At 40.2% G+C, this 18,114-nt stretch overlaps 1 protein-coding gene across 15 annotated transcripts in view; it reads right to left on the minus strand.

Moving 5' to 3' along the window:
* Nucleotides 1–18,114, minus strand: part of DAB1 (DAB adaptor protein 1) — a 417,660-nt gene that overhangs the window by 108,787 nt on the left and 290,759 nt on the right. For 4 of the 15 annotated variants that reach the window (XM_063166188.1, XM_063166187.1, XM_063166186.1 and 1 more), the window contains one exon: nucleotides 13,217–13,329. The exons of the other annotated variants lie outside the window; for them this stretch is intronic. The gene's annotated coding sequence lies outside the window, so the exon portion shown is untranslated. The remainder of the gene's footprint in view (nucleotides 1–13,216; nucleotides 13,330–18,114) is intronic. 15 annotated transcript variants of the gene reach the window in all.

Raw genomic sequence — 18,114 nt, forward strand, 5'->3', positions numbered from 1 at the left:
CAGCATCTTTGTTCACTGTTATTTTTCAACACTCAGCCCTTGTTCCCTTGACTGTTAAGTATTGGGAGAACTGATCAAAGGAATTCACCTAGCTGGAAATGGACTTTTGCTTTATGACACCAAACTCAACCACCTGACTCCTACCAAAGTTCATTGTCTAGCACAGCAAAGGGAAAAAGCAAGAAAGCTTCAGGGACTGTATGAATTCACACAATCGGGCAATAATCACTTTTACATTTGTGTTCACAACTGACAAATATCAGTATTTTGAACTGCCAAGTGAGCTAAGTGTGGCTTTCCAGCACCTGAAGGGAACCCACAAGGAAGACTTTTCACAAGGACATTTAGTGACTGGACACGGGGGAACAGCTTCAAACTGACAAGAGAGCAGGTTTAGAGCAGAGATTAGGAAGAAATTCTCTCCTGAGGGGGTGGTGAGGCCCTGGCTCAGGTTCCCAGAGAAGGGGTGGCTGCTCCACCCCTGGAAGTGCCCCAGACCAGGCTGGACAGGGCTTGGAGCAGCCTGGGACAGTGAGAGGTGTCCCTGCCCATGGCAGAGGGGTTAAAACTCAATGAGCTTTAACATCCCTTCCAAACCAGGGCATTCTGTGATTCTCTGATGAGTTTTAGCTGCAGAATTACTTTTGACCATTCTAATTGAATAGTTCAGTCTTCAAACCACTCCTGAATGCAATCCCTCAGGATTGCTGGGATGAACAGCAGGCAGGCTCCTGCATGATACCAAACAGAAGTATTTGAGGACAGCTGCTAGATTTTCCTGGAGAAATTTCAAATAAATACTTTTCTTGGAATCACTTACCTATTCTCATCTCATTTTTATCTGATTAGGTTCCACACCGCTCCACAAACGCCTCTGCTTTCTATCACTAGGAGTATTAACCATTGTTAAAGAAAGGAAGCATCTTCCCTAAAAAGTTTCCAGGCATTTTGTGGTTAGAGATAAACTCAGCAGCATTTCTGAATAATAACAGGCAGTGCTCTTCCCACAACTGGAAAATATACTAAAAGCAAAAGCAAAGCCACACAACTGTCTAACCCTTTGAACTGTGTGGGCCAGGTGTTGTGTTTGCTGTATCATAATTCCATGCAGAGAGACATCCATACAGGGTCCCCACTGTGGCATAACCAGGTGGAAATGAGCACCTCACACCCTAACAAGATAAAAGCCCAGCTGATCAGGTTAGGGACTGCAAAAGGAATCACTTCCAGGAAAAGGAGCCACCAAACCACTGCCAGGCTAACATACCAGGGAAAAATAAAAAAAAAAAAAGGATTTGATTATTCAGATGGGGAACTCTTAAGCAGTTAAATGAGTACAAGGATCTGCATGAGTGGTAGCACATCAGAAAATAATGCTTATTTTCGAAATATTTAAAAAAATCACCAAGCAGCATGCGGTGAGGAACCATTCACCTTCCACTGTCATGCTACAGTTTATTCTCTCTTGGAAGCAATTACAGGACAAATGCCAAGCTACAGAAGGTATTTTTCCAGCAGCAGCATCTGGCTTCTTGGCAGACTCCTCAGGCAATTTTATTGGAAGCTTTAGAGACGCTGTTGGGTCAGTCCTGGTTATATTGCTTCAGAACTGTCTGGCAGATTCCTCTTCCTAGATGTCATAATCCTTCTGATTTACCTTGAAGGAATTAGCACACTTTTATCCATTTCAAGAACAGTTGACCTGCAAGGCATTTCGGGGCTGCCTACAGAGACACAGTAAAAGTCACTGGTGTAAATCTGTGTGCCTTTGAACCAGCAGAATTTCAGCACCCCGTGCCTGGTGTATCATCAAGGAAACAAGGAAGCCATGCAAACATTCTGTGTGTGTGTGTTTTACAGTAAATCGAGTGCATTCTTTATGATTAAGGGAAAAAAACACAAGAGGCATGAAAGATTAACTAGTTAAAAGAAAAAAAATAATAAAAAGAGGTAGGAATCTGCTCCTTCCAGCTCTTTCATAAAGGGCAGGAGGGAAGACAAGAGATGTCCTCTGATCCCCCCATAGCCATCCCTTCCCCCTCACCAGCCCCAGCTAAGATCTGCATTATTCTGCAGATGTGATCATGATTAATCCCCATCCAGAAGGATGAAAGACAGGATGCTGGTTCTGCCCGCCCTCCCTGCCTACCAACAAAATCAAGTCCACAACAGAAAGGCTTTCTGTCAGTTTGGGGCTGTCCTCTGGAATTCACACAGAGAAAAGGGACAGGATGCTGTACAAAGTGAATTTATAGTCCATAACACAGGTGGGACCTTCCTACTCATAAAGACTTTTGTGCAATCATTTACATGAAATATACTATATTTAAAAAAATGCAGATGTGCTCATTAATACTGCTTGTTTTCTAAGGGATTCCCAGATGTGGTTGGATGAATTTTTTTTTCTTTCAGAGAGGTTTCAGAAGCTCCAGCAAAACCCTGTACCAGGTTATTTTCTAGCAAAAAGAGTCCTAATGCCCAAAGGCAAATACTAAAGGAGCAAGTAATGTACTCTATAATTTAATAAAGGACTACAGATCTTGGATTTTCAGTAACAGGAGTATTCACTGAGCAGCCTAAGAGCAGACTGACAGCACTAAGGAAGATACACATATCCAGGTCAAACAAAAAGCCAAACAGAGCTCTGTCATCAGCCCAGTGCAAACAAATCCAACGAGACACAGACCTCAGACTTGGCTAATGTGAATTGACTAATAGAATTCCATTTTAGGCGGCAGGGAAAAACATGTTCTGATTGTAAGCCAGCACTGCTCACAAGTTCTTAGTGTGGGTATCAGTAGGGCCAGGTGAACCATGAACAAATCTGAATTCTATCCATATCAAAGATTTGTCCTGTCCAGAAATTACCTTCCCAGATTTAAACCAAGCATTCACTCTCATTACTGCCTACAGCTTTTGGACATCCCTATTCATTAATTAAAATTTCTGCAGAATCACAGTACTCATCGACAAGGCAGCCTTTAAAACGTTGTGCTGTGGCACACACTGAAAAAATCAATTATTTAGGCTCCAGTACATGAACAGAAGTTACTGGCACAGTAGAAACCAAGCCATATTTTAGGGGAGTTGTAGCACAGATTCCCTTGTTTACCAGCTGGTTCCTCTGAAGTGCTGAGCAGTCTCCACAATCAGGTGAACATTTGGATACACAGTAAAAAACTGAATTTCCAGCGATGCCCCAGATTTCACTGACTACACAAAAGAGATGAAAGCTGCACACAGAGGCAAACAGAAGGTTTCCTGGATGCAGCAAAGATCTAAAATATTTTTATGAATTGCCTTTGATTCTACAGTCCCAACAAGGCCTGTAAACTGAGAGAGTGAACAGGAATAACCATCAAATGGGGACACTTCAGTACAGCCAAGAAAATCAATTAAAAATAGAAGTAAAATGTTGCTCTGCCTTGTACACTGCTCTCCTGAAACACCTGGCACACTTAAAGCAATGTACATTACATTCAAGGCTAATATAGGCTGATGTGAATAAAGCCCTTGCTGTAATGAGAAACAGTTGTTTTGCCAGGAGAGTTTAAAACCAAAAGGTGAAGAATTCCAAATCCAATTAAAACGAGAGGGAATTCAGGAATGCAGAATTTAATTACTCCACTTGGAAGGAGGCCAGGACCATGGGTTAAGCACCCATGGCCTTGTGAAAGGGCCAGGGGAACTCAAAGGAATTCCAGCGGTCAGGCCCCCAGCTCCTTTCTCCTTTGGGCAGGGCACCCTTGGCAGCCCCAGGGAAGAACCAGCTCCTGAATTCCAGCATTTCCAGCAGTTCCTGCCTCCCAAGCCCTTGCCCAGCTTGTGATACCAGGCAGGCTCTCAGTGCATGGTGGGGCTGCAGATGATGCCCAACTAAAGCCATTCAGATAAATGCACGTTCAATGAAGTTATTGCCTACGCAACACTTGAACATTTTGGTTTGGGCTTTTTTTCAGATCAACAGACTAAATGGCAGGCAGTAATAATATTAATTTTGGAAGAAGCGTGATGTTTGTGTTACCCACTCAAGTTAATTAATGAAAATAATGACAGAGTTACAAAATCAGGGATGATTAAGAACTTGAAGACCATCCGACCCATTCCTGTGCCAAGGAGGATTTGTTCTTAGCAGCACATTAATTCTGTTCTGCAGCAAACCTTCCCAAATCACAGGAGTCCCATCAGAGGTGTTCACACTTTCAGGCTGATTCAGAGGAAGAAGTAAAACTCGGGAAGAGAAATCCCAGCAACTCCGCATCATTATTGGGAGTTAACTGCTCAGAGATTATCTGGAGCAATTACTCTCATCCCTTCCTGCACACACATTCCAAATACCTGTAATCCTCACTCCGTCAGTGCTAAAGCAATCCATCCCCTTCAGGTAAGATCTAATGGTAAAATCACATTCCCCTGGGTTTATATCCCACACTATCACAGTCTCCATTATTAAATGCTGCTTATTAGTTTGTACTTACAAAGTCAGGGAGGTGTGATTTTATTGCTTGCAAATCATCCTTACGTGAGCCTTACGCTGTACTTACACTTCACTCTGCTCTTCCAGATAAGCTCTGTGCTTTCTGCATATTTAAACAGTAACTCTAATTATCCCTACTTGATTGCCCTCCTCTTGCAAAGCCTTTCTACAGGATCATCTGCAATGAATTCTTCATCCTATTTAGATTTTAAGAAGCCTAAGATACATTATATTATTTAATTTTAATAAGAGCATAGATATGTTTCTTTTAAAAAAATATGCATAATGGGTTTCTTCCTCAGATTTATTTTTATCAAAACCACAACAAGAATAGAAGAATAATGATTCATATTACACTGGGCATAGTAACATGACAAAACAGTGCCTAGCAATAAAGTCAATTAAAAATTAAAAAACAAAAATCAACCAACCAACATGAGACTGACACGGTATCACACTGGCAAAGAAAAGTTCACTTAATTTTCTAAAAAGATTGCCTCTTTTGCAAATAATGCTTAGAAGAATTTTCTAGATTTATTTTAAATCACAGTTGTGAAAACACTTTTTACTTGGAACTCACAGGTACACAGAAGCTACAGGCACCCACACAGGAGCTGAAATTAAAGGTAGTTAGTCCCTTAGCTCAGGTAGTCCAACCAAGGAAATACACATTACAGTAGCCCAAAACATGCCAATAAAATCTGAGTTAAACCTAATACTTTTGACAAGAAATATACCAGTCTTTCTGACTATTTTAAGAGAGATTTGGTTACTGATGATGTTTGGTTTAATTATAGGGATGTCTGGTAACCACAATGTGTTAAAGATGAGCGATATTTCCCTTTATGAGTTTTGGGTTTAGCTCCTTGTGCCTTTACCAGAGCCAAGTGCCAGGGCTGGCATCTTGCATGACACGCACAGCAGCAATGGCACACAGAGCTCAGCCTCCAGCACCTTGTCCTGCGGCCCCAAGGCATGAGATCATCATCCCTCCTCCTCCTCCTCCTCCTGCTGCTGCTGCTGCCCTGCTCAGCAAGCAATGACCACAGACAGTGGCTGCCTTCAGCTCACAGCCCTGACCTTGATCCTCCAGCAGGGCCTGTCTGTGCCTGAAGGTGTCACGAGAAAAGAGAAGTTACTGCACACACAACTTTTCATTCCACCTGGACAATGATAAATTCAGCCTCTCTACAGATTGTGCTTGGCTCTGGAACAGCCATTTACTTCTTTTTTTTTTTGTGTGCGTGAGTATTCCATGCAGGCAGCAGCACAGGTGTACAACAACCACACAGCAGCACCTTCCAGAATTCAGCTCCAAAGCTGCGTTCCCTCAGCACCTACTCCTGCAAAAGTGACATCAGCAATATGGGATTTGGGTCTGGCGGCAGGGATTCACTTTCAAACGTGACTTGGGAAAAACAGGGTAGGGAAGGAAAGCTGGATGTTCAATTCTAACTGTGACTTTCAGGTCTCTGTGTCAAAGGGGGGTCAGAAAGAGCTTGGAAAGACAAAACACAGCCCTGAGCTGGGAATGCTCAGAGCATTCACTACTTCATTAAATACTACATAATTGAGCACTGTTTTATTAAATAAAACCAACCAACCACACAGAGACTTCATGGTGCATCTTTAAACCAAAGATTTCCTTTGGGAAATAATCCTAATTCCATGCAGAGAGACATCCATACAGGATCCCCACTGTGATGTAACCTCTGTGATGACGACCTCACACCCTAGCAAGATAAAAGCCCAGCTGATCAAAGTTAGGGTCTCTGCAAAAGGAATCACTTCCAGAAAAAGGAACCACCAAACCACTGCCAGGCTAACATATCAGAGAAAAGGGAAAAAAAAAAGGCTTTCATTATTCAGATGGGGAACTCTCAAGCAGTTAAATGAGTACAAGGATCTGCATGAGTGGTAAGACATCAGAAAATAATGGGAAATGTGACATTCAACAAGAAAAAAAGTCTTCCTCTCATCTCCTCTGGTCCTTCCCATGAATTACATCCCACTGGGGATGTGACACCACCTCTGGAACACAACAAATACCAGGCTCAGCCCTGAGCCAGCTGATTTCAGGAGCATTCCCCATAAGGAGGCCCAGCTCAAGGGCTTGTTCTGTCCAAGATGATGACAGAGAGGTTGAAGATAAAGTTACACTGATAACTGATGTTGAACACCTCAAGGCAAATACTTCATATTGTAATAGCCATTAAAATATTGGCTTTTTTCACCAAACAGGCATTCTTATCAGGACTGAAGTCAGGAAGGACAACCAGGTTATCAGCAATCACAGGTGAGGAAACTCAGCCTTCAGCAGCACAGTAACCTTCCAGCACTCTATTCAATAAAATTCAGAATATTACTGGAAGAATAATTCTGCCTGAAGCTGAGTAAATAAGTCCCTGATTTTTTATATGAAGTAATTTGATTCTATTTTTAACCATTAAAGAACATTTGGATTAACAGATTGAAAAAAATTCATTCACAGCTTTAAATATACATATATATGACTGTTACAAACTCTCTCCCCTGCTGCCCATAAAACTAACAAAATCAAGGCAGAAATTACATTTACATAGGCCTGAAAATATTTTAAAATCATCATTAACATGTGTGTGATTTTATATTATTTTACTTATGGGCCCAAAGTTGTATCTTGAATGCCATTTCTATAGAAATTGAATGCCAAATATTACCAAGTTGCAATTTTATTGTCTATGTAAAAATACCCTGGCAGCATTCAGGCAAATTAAATTTAAAATTAAACTTCAAGCCTTTGCATGCCACCATAATATTTCAGGCAACAATTTCAAGAAAGGGAAAGCAGAAAACAGACTGTGCATATACTATAGTTCTAAATAGATTTCTCATGTCAAATGGCACAGTTTTTCCTTTTTTTCCATTAAAGAGTTATTTCAAATCTTCTGCTGAATACATTTACATGCCTAATGAAACCTCCTCAGTGATTTTTCTTGAATTACTCTATATGCTTTAACACTGCATACACTAATAGTGTACACATACATACAAATGCACACATAAATGCATGCACTCATGCACACAATATTCATGCAAAAAAAATTAATGGAATTTTTTGACTGGATGCTACCCCCTGTATATATGTTAAATGTGAACAGTGCTCATGGCTGGGCTCATTAACTAAAAATGCTGCTGTTGTCTGCACAATTCATGTTGCTCATGTGAGAAGGGATGACATGTAAAATGCTAATTTACAGACTCAGTTCTTTTCAGTTTACCATCAGGGCTCTCTCTCCATGAGGAAAATCAGGGGTCACTCACAATTCTCAGGGAATAACTTGGGCTAAGACCTCACTCAGCACCTGGAGATAAAACTCTGCAGGGAGTCTTCTCCAAGAAAAAGTGGAGAGAAAAGAAAAAAGGAATGTTCTGAATGAGCTCCAAACACATTTTCTGACATGTTCTAGCGGAAAAATAATATCCCAAAAGCCGCAGTCTGCTGACTGGCAAACATCCCATCTTCCAAGGGAAGAGTCATTACATTTTAGATTAGCAGCTGATGTTGTAGGTAACTCTTCTCACCACTTCAGCTGTTCATCATCTATTTCTGCTCCAGTCTTTTTCCTAAACTCCCTGGCTCTTGAGCACCTGCAGTCAGCTCACATCCCATCTGGAAGTCACTCTGAACACACAGAACCAAGCATGGAACTTCACCTTATCCACAAGCTGGGACCCCATGTCCCCATCACAGGTCGATGCAGCACTTGATGAACAGATACAATTAAGAGATGACCTTCAAATCCCCTTTATTCCCCCAACCCAGAACAGCAGCAGTGCCACCATTCCCCTGAAACACTCCAAGATTTCACTCCACCACAGCTGTACCAGCTGCCTCCTCCACAAATCCTTTGACACCCAACTACTCCAGAGGCCACAAATGCTAACTTGCTGCTTAACAATTAACAAATACTTCAATAATTGATGCATTTACAATTCCTGAGCAGCTTCATCAGTGGTTTTGTCTCCCTTTCCTGGATGCCCCCCTGTGCTGTATTTAACTTCCACAGGGTCTCACCACCTCCCTGCCCCTTGGTGTACAATCCATTTTGGTTTCAAAGACCTCTTCTCTACAGGGCAAGTTTTCAGCAGGACTTCCACGCCTTTAAATTCTTTCCTGTAACCTCTGTGTTAGTTTATCAGAGCAGTCATTAAGGCTGAGCACTCTGAGGCTGATGGGTTTATCTAGGCTAGCCCAACTCCAGCTAATTGCATTCAATTTGACATTCTCCAAGCACTGACAGTCCTCATTCAAGCCGAGTGTGAAAGTTTTTAAATTAGCTTTCACAGTTTGATTCACAGACAGCAAATGCAAAATGGCACAGGATTAATTTTTTTTTTTCCTCCAACAACACAGTGTAACAAAATAGCCCAAAGGCTATTTTACTTCATTTGCTTTAACTATTAGGGAAGATTCACAGCACAATGTTCCAACAGAGACAAAAGCTCCAGAGGACTTTCAAAGCTCAGTATTGCCCCCATTAATTAAAGTACCATACGTTTGTACAGCCTTTCCACTTTGTCACTGGATGTTAAAATGAAGTCTAGGCCATTTCAGACAAGCCACAGCCATTACTGCTTAAAACATGAACATAACAATACATTCTTTTCAATTTTATTACAGATCACATTTTTAATACCTAATAAAGTATGGCACTGGACTTAAAATGGGCAATAGGGAAACCCATATTTTCTTGGGGAAGTAAAATCCTGACTTCCCATGTAATCTGACAATGTGCCTTTTGATCAGTCTGCCTTCATTTGGCAGACACAAGTTAAAAAGAAAACCAGAATACTGAATTACCTATTGCGAAAGTGATTTGGTCACTCCCACCTAAGAGTGGCAGAGCAAGATGGAAATTCAGCTTTCTTGGCACTCTTTATTATTGGGTGTGTTTGAGCAGCTCCATCCACAAACTGAAAGATTCATGATAGGCACACCATCATAAAATACTCTAGACTCAGTATTTAGGAGAAAAATATTCCTCCAGTCTCAGAGGAAAACTAAAATCTCCAATAATAGTTTAGTTTATCTCACCAAAGTACATATCACATTATTCTACCTAACGTCCAAAACTCATAAACAATCTTTAATTCAAGTTAGTTCTAGTACTCTAATAACTAATAATTCCAATATAATCCAATAACTGTACCAACTGCAACTCACATTACAGATGGGGAACTACCTTAAGATATGGAAATTATTGATAGTGAAATTTAAAAGCAAACATTTGCATGCACAGATAGATTCCAGCTTCATCTTCCACGTTCCAGGTATTTACAGTCAAGGATACATAGATCACATCTGACAAACTGTAAAGTCAAAGGCCCATCTGTAAATGCCAAAATGTTAGTCATTGTGGTAGATGGAGTTTAGGTACCTCTTGCCAGGATTCAGAGTAGTAATCTCAAATATCAACCCAGTTTGGTGAGTATTTTCTATTAAGAAGTTACTTACTTGAATTATAGTGATTGCATATATAGTAAATAGTATATTTATTATATTTATGATGAATATAATATAGCAAATATTATATTTCTTATTTCCTTCTTAGTAAATAAGAAGTCTTTTTTTCGTAAGCAAAGGGTACGAGGAAATGTAAAAATATTACACAACAATCCAGTCTGTCTGTTCAGGAAATTTTACACCTAAACCTAGGAAAACTGGAATTCTATTGTGTGAATAGAACAAAGTCAGAGCCCAAAGCAGGCAGGGCAGGCTGTGCAAAGGGAGCCCTGACAGTGCAGGGCAGGCTTGGACAGCGGGCTGGGAAGCTGAGCTGGCACACGAGCACCACTCCTGCTGCCTGCATTAAAGGGCATTTGGGTACAGCTACACAGGGCAGAAATGCAGCTCTCCGTGGTAATAGAGAGCAATTTAGATGTGCCTTTAGAGTCACTTCATGAAACCTTTCCTGATGTAATGAAATGAAAAATTAAATTCACTGAATTAAACAGATGACAAAATCTAAGTTAACATTGACAAAACGCAGAACTGAAAAATATAATATTTTTAAAAATAAAACTACATTTCTCATGCCTTTAGACCATTAGATCTTGTGTATAACTACAGACAATATAAATCCTTCCATGATAATGAAGCTTTACACACTTTAAAATAAAACACAACCCATCATAAATGGAACTTCTTCGATGGCAAGTACAACTCAAATGCTCCCTGAATTAACCTCCAAAACTTATCAAGCTTCATCAACTCAGAGGGCACATAACCACAGGTTATTGGAGAGCTAAACTTGTCAGAAACTGCATAAAAAGAGACAATCCAATTGTCACTGAAAGCAATTAATACATTCCTCAGGTCACTTCATGCCAGGTGCTAACAGATCTCAGAACACGCTGACACGACAATCCAATGTTTGCCAATATTTCTGCTTAAGAAACTTTGAATTCTACCCAACTGTAAAAATGCCACAGTACAACTGATCAGTGCTGATCAAGGAAGTCTCACAGAATATTCTCATTAAAAAATAAACAAAGTGAGATTGGGAAAAATTCTGATTTTGGTAGAAGTGAATTTTCAATGGATTACTGGCAATTCCAGAGCAGGGACAGAGCATTCTCAAGCATCTCCTAAATAAATTTTTCCCTCCAGCACAGACACTGGCATTAGCTGGAGGCAAAGACATTAAATTTCAGCATGATCTTGGCTATTCTTTGAAAAGATTTTAGTGGATAAAAACAATTCCTGATAATAAAGACTAAGGGCTAAAGCAACTTGTACGAAAGCCATTACGAAGTGCACTAAAGGCAGCAAGCACAATACACTGTGCATTTCCTGATACACCTCATCTGTTTTGACAGTTTTATACTTATTATACTAATTTTATATTTGGATCCTTAAGCTCTTCAGACATTTTGGTTTTTCTTTCCTCTGGGCACAGTAAGACAGGGACCTGATAGACACCAGCAGAGATCTTCTTCTGACAAGTTTTTCTGCAGAAAAAGAAATGGATATGTGCATTCAGATCTATCTTCAGACAGCCAAAATGGCTTCTAGAATTTTTACTTTATAGTAAGTGAACTTAAACTGCAATCCACAGATATAATACTGTCTTGAGTTCCACAATCACTCTCCCAAATAATTATAGTAATTATAATTTCCCTCAGATAATAAGGGAAAAAAATCTAGAACCATCAAGTGTGTTTAACAGAGAAAACACTGTTGAAGATGAGGAAGATCAGATATGAGGAGATGCTATAGACCAGCTGTTCCCAGAGTGCCTGAAATTAACAGCTGGCAGACAATTGTTGGGGCTTCCCACACGACATGTCAACCTAAAACATTGCCATGTACAAGCTTTTAGTGCTAATGACAAACAAAACATCTCCTTTTAAAGCCATTTTGTTTGTTTCAAAATAACATGACACTGACACTTAGGATTTCTTTCCCCTGCTGAACTCCTGCTCTGAAAAAAGTACAGCCCACATCCTTTCTGAGGCTGTTTTTCTCCATTTCCAACGGGAAAGCTCAGTTTTGGCCTCACTGGGAAACAGTGCCTTGAAATAATGGAGTTTACTGCTGGGGATGGGCAGTAATTTATCTTCTTGCCTTTGGCAGGAGTAGATTTCACTAAAGTCTATCAGGGGCTGTTTTTAGCCTGAAATTGCCTAAAAATGCTTCACTAAATCAGTTTATTAACAAACAATATGCTTTACATTTAACTGTCCCAGTGACAAATAAAGTCATTGCTCAAGTGGCAAACACTCAAAATGAACAAACATGCTGAGTTTCAGAAATGTTTGGTTTTCTTAGAAGGTAGTATCAAGCTACTTCTGTTCTCTCACTAAGTTCAGTGCCTTTTTATTTTGATGGCTCTGAAAGAATCACCAGGCAGAAACCCTTCAGCTCTGCTTTGAGTTACTCCTACTCCCAAGACAACCAGCACAAAACTAGCACAAATCCAAGAAGTGCAATTTCCATAGGATGTCACACTTGCATGAGTAGCTGTTAATGCCAGCTGCAGCAGCCAGAATATAAATTTTCCCACTGCTAAAATTTTGGAAAGCAAAACATAAAAGTGAAGGCAGCTTTATCATTACCTGCCTGTTCTCATTTCAGGAAGATGGTTCCCCTTACCTTCTTTAAGTATCTACTAACAATTTTTTTCATTGCAGTTCATCTTGAAAATTAATCATCATAAATTTAAAACCGTTTTCTTGCACATCTGTCAGGTTGGGAGTGCTATTTCATTTATTACAAGACCACATGACGCATCAGAGCTCAGTATTTGAACATGACATATTTTCACTTTGTTGTGATACCACATTCGAAAATTGTTCCTATCAATCTTTCACTGGAGCCAAAACTTAACTGTCTTGTTCACTGAAACATTAAATGCCAAGTCACACAGATGAATAAAAGCATTTGCAAGATGCAAACATTTGCAAAAGTTTCCTGTTGAAGGGGTCTGGAGAAGAGAATCCACCAAAGTGAGCAGAGCCTAGTCAGTATCAAAATAATGATCATTTGTAATCAGCTTGGCCATCAGATCTCACTGAAACTTAGATGATTTCATTAATCATCTACGTTTCATTACTCATCTAAGGCTGAACTTTAAGTAGAATTTTGGAAGTGTTTACAGCCCTGATTTCCAAACAGTTGTGCACCTGCCAGGCTCAGCTCATGCACTGCTCCACAGCCGAGGAGCCAAACCCCAAACAAACAGGCCAGGTACTTACAGTCCCCATAATGCATCATTTTCCCTCTAAACAGTGGCAGCAAACAGGCACCTCCAACACTGCACTACTTTCTTCTCTCATTCATGCCGACGTCACACCCAGGTTCTTTGGCTCTGAAAGAGAAGCATTTCCCAGGTTCTGAGGACAGAGGTACCCTGGCCAATCCATCACGCTTTGTGTGCTAATGATAGACTCATGCAGACGAGGCAGCAGGAGCAGTCAGAGGCAGCAGGCATGAAAAGGAGTGAATCAACTGTCAGGGGTTGTGATCTGAAGGACTGCAAGGCTGTGATTAGAATTTTCAATCAGGACTTCCACAATCCATCACGCTACAAGGGAAAGGGAGGGGGACACACGTATTTCTTCATCAGCCCTTCCTGCTATGGGCAAAGCGAGTTCTGAGGCATTAAAAAAAAGGGAATCTGAAAGTCTTATGCTCATAAGCAGGTGCTCTTCAGGGAGTGGAGAGTAAAGGATTTTCTGCAACTGCACAGCTACTATTTTTTGTCTGCACACTCAAGATTATGTGCAGCACAGCCTTTGAGATTATGAGAATAAAACACAGCGCTTCCTCTCTCTCCTCTTACAGGTGCACTCACAGCTACATGAGCAAAAAGTAACCCTGGAAACCTTGTGTGTTGTCTTTGGGGATGTGAAAAGGAATAAAAACCTCCAGGAATCCTTCATCAGAATTTGCTAACATGCTTGGCGAAACTTTAGAAAACAAAAAAAGCAGAGCTCTTCCTCTTTACAAGGAAAGGATTCTCATAAACTGTACAAAATCACCTGCAGCACTTGCCAGGAGGCATTCAGTCACATCCTCCAAATGAAAAAGGGACCATCAAATTTACTGATGCACAAGATCACAGTACCAACCATGTGGGCTAACCTTGTTTTCCTTGTGGTATTTGTTTGCCTTGGTTAAAAAGAAAACCAGAATATTGAATTACCTGTTGCAAAAGCCATTTCTGTGAAATGGCTTTCAATATTTAGGTTATTTCACTGTTGCCTCTGACTCAGTGAAAAATTAAATTCCACAACTCAACAGGACTTGGAGCTGGGCTAGTCCTGCAGCCTGCTTTCTGAAACCATGGGAAACTCAAAAAAGCTCTGCAAGTACCTTGCTGCTTCTTTCCTCTCCTTCCTCACCCATGAAATGCAGCTGTCCTCATTCTCCAGACAAGAATTTTGCAAAACTCATTCCCAAAGGGCATTTGCTGCCTCAGAGAACCTGCCCCTAAAAAAATCCCAGCCCATCAATCAGGAACTGAGTGCTGGAGGCTCAAAGGAAGTGTCCCAAGGTCTGTACTGATGTCACTACAGTTTTTGACTCAAAATCTAGATGCAAGTGACAAGCCAGGCAGACTAGACATTTATTGAAATATATGAATGAAGCATTATTTTAAAAGGCAATTTTCATGTTAAACGATGAATAATGAGCAGTAAAGGCAGATCTTATTTACATAATTAATGTTTCAGTTATTGATATTTCTTCAGAGGGTCACTAGACATTTTTCTCCAAGTTAATTAATTAATAAAGCAACTCCTTTTATGTAGGTAATTGCAATCACTTCAATACTCAAAGGCATGTAAAATATCTGGCTTTTTTTCTTTAATGTTGCAACCTGAGTGACACAATGATCATTTGCATAAATATAAACACTGAATGGGTGCATTAAACTCATGACTAGAAATAAAACCTTTGAAACTAATAGGAAAGAAATACATTAATTAGGCACAAACAAGGCAATCTGTGCAAGACTACCTTTTGTCCTTGCATCACATCATATTTTCCCTAACACAAATCTCAGCTTCAAGACATTGAACTGCTCATGGTGCAAACCTGTCCTCACTTTTAGCTGAAGACTGCTCTGAGGAGACAGAATAATTTGGGAAAGAACACACTTTATGGAGAAACAAAGAGAAACTAGAAAGCTTTAAATGTTCAACATTTCACGGGCAACAGAAATTAAGAAATGCATTACCAGATCCTGCAAACAGGAGCCTGATGCTGCAAAAAATCTGTTACAGAAAGTCTAAGTGCCCATGTAAGTCCCACTCTAGTCAGGTGAGAGCATTACTTTGCTCAGTAGCCAAAGTTTATTTGCTCTTAGTTTATTTGCTCTTATCTTGCATCAGATCAGGCCTCAAAGGATCAGTGGATGCATTGCTTGAGGAAGGTGGGACAGCTGGAAGGTTGTAATTTTATCACACATAATATTCTTAAACCACTAATAAGCTGTGCTCATCCCATTTCTATCTGTATCACCACACACTGCTGCCAAAAAAGGGGCAGGTCCAAATGTCCTCCCAAACCAAAATGTCTCTGGGCTACAGAGACTCCTCCAAAGCCAATTATTTGTTGTTAAAATTTCATCTTGAATATGTCATTTGTTGTGTGATTTAATGAATGAGAGAGAAAAGAGTAAAAGATGTTGATATTTGAGCAGTGACACCACTGACTAGCTCATAACCAGAGTCACATCATTCTGCTATTTCCTAATCAGAAAACTGCAAGTGTCTCCACTATCAAGCATTCTGAAACATAATTTGGGATTTTTTTTCCTGTTTGATACAGTGCCTAACACCATGGGGGAAAATGAAGGCAAGGAGGGCTCCAATCCACCTCCACAGTTCTGGGGAATGGGATAGCAATAGAGATAATAAATGTTATTACTTGTATTATCCACTCATCTGAACCATATCAGCTGCTAAAACCTTGCAAATATTCCTGACACCATCAAGAACCATTTCAAACCTGTTTTCAGACTCTAAATCTCATATCTGATCTCCATCCAAGAGATTATAACAAAATGTGAAATAACCTAAATATTGAAAGCCATTTCACCGAAAGTGGAAATGGATACTGTAGGGAAAAACACATTCCAGGCTTGCAAATTCCCTCTTTCATGTAATCCTTCTCCATATCCTTCCAGGGAACTATTTGATATCTCTCTCTCTCAGTGTTTTTAACCACTGCAGATCTTTTCAGAGCCAGTGGTTGGTTGTGTTTTCAACTGGTGGTTCCCATTCCAACCGTGCAGGAGTCAGGAATGCAGCACTGAGCAGGTTATGAATAAACCACTCAGGTTTTCTTTTCTGTGTTTCTCAGTAATTGCTCACAGCCACAGAGCACAACGGAGTTCTGCTCCTTCAGGGCTCCACTTCCAAGTGCTGCAAACAGAGGCACTACAGCATTAACAGCAAATTTAAGTGTTCCTCACAAGGCAAGAGTCTCCTGGACAGCCTCCTTGCAGGTATCCAGGAGCTAAAGAGCTGCTCTTAGTGCAAATCTGTGCCTTTTGGCCAAAATCACACTGTCCTAAACACAAAGAAGCGACAATGGACACATCCAAGACAAGATAGAAATGAAATTCCACATTAACAAAGCTCCATTAAATCAACTTAGCAATTCCATCTCCACGGATAACAATCTGGCTTGCAGTGCTGGGCTAAATAATGCAGTTGAACACATTAAGAATAAATCTGTATTCAGGCTGAATGGACTGTTAGCTCAGGAATAAAAGACAGGAGGGAAAAGAAATGCTGAAGTAGCTATATTCTGCCCACAGCACATTTTCTCTTCTCCTTCATCTTCCAAAACTATCATGCTCATACATCTATCAACATATCATACACTCTCCCTGTGAAAGAGACAAAACAGGCCTCAAAATCTGTGTCTTAATGGGCACCATCAAAAGAAATATCAATTCATCTGGATGCATAAACCACCCGGAAATCAGTGTAATCAAAAAGTGGGGCTTCTTCTCTGCCATCCAGTCTCTGCAATAGCAAGGGCTGCTTTTATATTTGATTATTTTATCCTGCAGATACCTTCACTTCCCCTGAGTGCATTTAGCAGCAAACCCAGAGATTCCTCCTCTGACCAAGAGGCAAGTTCCCCTCTGTCCCCCTGCAGTCAGAGTTCCAGTTTTTCATGAGACAGTAAAAACTTTCTCTATTGTCAGCACTAAAAGCTTCTCCTAAAGTAGTTCTTTCTCTGTGTAGCCACATTTTTTCATCAAATTTTAGTGCATGCATTTTATGCAAGTGTCTGACAACGTCAGGATTTAGGTTAGAAAAAGAAGATGAAATGTAGGCTAGGCTACAGGGGGCTTTCTAGGGAATACCCCACTAAAGCAGTCTCCTGAGAGCCAAGGTATCTTCCTTGCTACAAAAGCAGGAATTGTTGAGAACAGATTTTCAGTGGGCTCTGGAGGTTTAAAATCTTAGAAAGACCTAATTTCTTTCAAAACTATCTGCTGGTTTCCTCTGGATTTTGTATCTGTATGGGTTCAGATGGAATAGAGAAGGAATTATACAGCATTAGCAAAAAACTTAAGTTGAATTTTCTGTCTCCTGTAAACATCATCTAATGCTGCCAGTTTTGCTATAGAATATTTATTGTTTTGACTATCTAAAAAGAATTATTTTTTCCAGATTAAAACCAGCACTTTAAGGAGGACATAAAATTACATTATTTCTATTGCCTCAAAGTAGGCAATGAAAACTTTAATGTATCTGTTCCTATCTCAGGCATACCTATGAATATTTTTAAAGCACAGATATAACATTCCACCAATGTTTTTACTACTATTTTTGCTCAAGTTAAATTATATTTCTAACTCCAAAAGTGATCCATTTGCACAGATTTTTACACCACCTGCCCTATTCCAATTCTTTGGGTCCAGAATGCAGAATGCAATGCCAGAATCCTGAATACAGTTACTTCACAAATATGTATAGCAACTTGAAAATAAAGAATTCCTAACACCCTGCCTTTTAATGCTTCATATCCCTTCTTTTGTGAGGAAAACCCTGTAAGTGAAAGGATTCCTTTGTGCTGCCTTTTCAGGGCATGCTGAGCATCACACACTTCCCAAAGCCTGCGTGCAGCG

This window comes from Melospiza melodia, chromosome 11, assembly GCF_035770615.1.
Source record: "Melospiza melodia melodia isolate bMelMel2 chromosome 11, bMelMel2.pri, whole genome shotgun sequence".
NCBI lineage: Eukaryota > Metazoa > Chordata > Aves > Passeriformes > Passerellidae > Melospiza > Melospiza melodia.